Source organism: Pteropus vampyrus, unplaced genomic scaffold, assembly GCF_000151845.1.
Source record: "Pteropus vampyrus isolate Shadow unplaced genomic scaffold, Pvam_2.0 Scaffold256, whole genome shotgun sequence".
NCBI lineage: Eukaryota > Metazoa > Chordata > Mammalia > Chiroptera > Pteropodidae > Pteropus > Pteropus vampyrus.
In genome coordinates, this window is record NW_011889037.1 from 1,011,070 (window position 1) to 1,012,233 (window position 1,164).

Sequence of the window (1,164 nt, forward strand, 5' to 3'; positions counted from 1 at the left end):
GGGGGCCTGGCGGTTTGGGCGCGGGTGGGGCGGGGTGGCTGAGACATCGTGCGTGAACTTGTGGCACTGTTAGACTGAGCGAGGCCAGCCTGGGTTAGCGGGAGTCACAGCAGAGAGTTCACATGTGGCTGCACCTGTCAGAACAAAGCCGGAGCCGTGGGCCTGGCGACTGTGCCTCCTGCCCTCTGTCCGTCTGTCTGTCTGTCTCTAGGTGCCCCGTGAGGGCCTTGTCCTTCAGCCGATATTCACAGAGCACCTGCTGTACCCCACGCTGCTCCAGCTTCTGGCCAGGCTTGCCTACGGGCCCTTCCTCTCCGCTGGCCACTGGCCGGGTGGTGGATTTGGGAGCCTCTGCCACCAGCCTGTTCCCGAGAGTCATCCCTCACACTCTGATAGTGCATTTCCTGTTGGGGGCTGTCACACTTGACCTTTTCATTTGGTCTTTTTGGGTGTTGTTTGCATAACAGTGACAGAGGGCTCCAGGGGAAAGAGATTCTTAACCATACACAGAGGAGGGGGAGGCTGGGGAGCAGGAGGGGGCTGGGGCAGCATGGCGTGGTGGTCGGCGTGGTGGTCGGGATGCAGGCCGGTGGGAAGTGGGACCCCGTGCCGGGACCAGGCTTGTGACAGGGCCGTGTCCAGGAGGGCCTTAGTTTCCACGTGAGCGGCGTCATAAGCGTGCCCTTGTGCGTGAGCGTGAGTGTCTTCAGAGCTGGCGTCTGGACCGGCCCCTCTTATGGTCCAGGCCTGCAGACGACAGGAACGTGGGAAAGGTCAGCCGGCAGAGCTTCGGGGCAGAGGTCCCCATGTGTCATGAGATGGCCCCAGCCGAGGTGTGGTGACATCTGAGGGCGTTCCACAGCTCCGGGGGCGATGGCGCTGCTGTCCCCAGGGACATGGACGTGGCCCGTGGGGCAGGAAGGGTGCCCGGGCAGGGCTGCATCATCCCCTTTCCATGCGGCATTTCCCGCATCTGCCCTAAGCTTTGGGCTCGTCCCGTTGCATGTGTGGAGGGTCCTCTGGGGCCCCTGCCCACCTGTCTGGAGGGGCGGGATGAACCCCAGACTCCATGAGGGCGCACGTTGTATCTTGGCACTGCCCGTTGGGTTTTGCCACTCGCTCGCCACCTCCCCCAGAGTGCCAGCCCTCGAGGCCAGCGGGCGT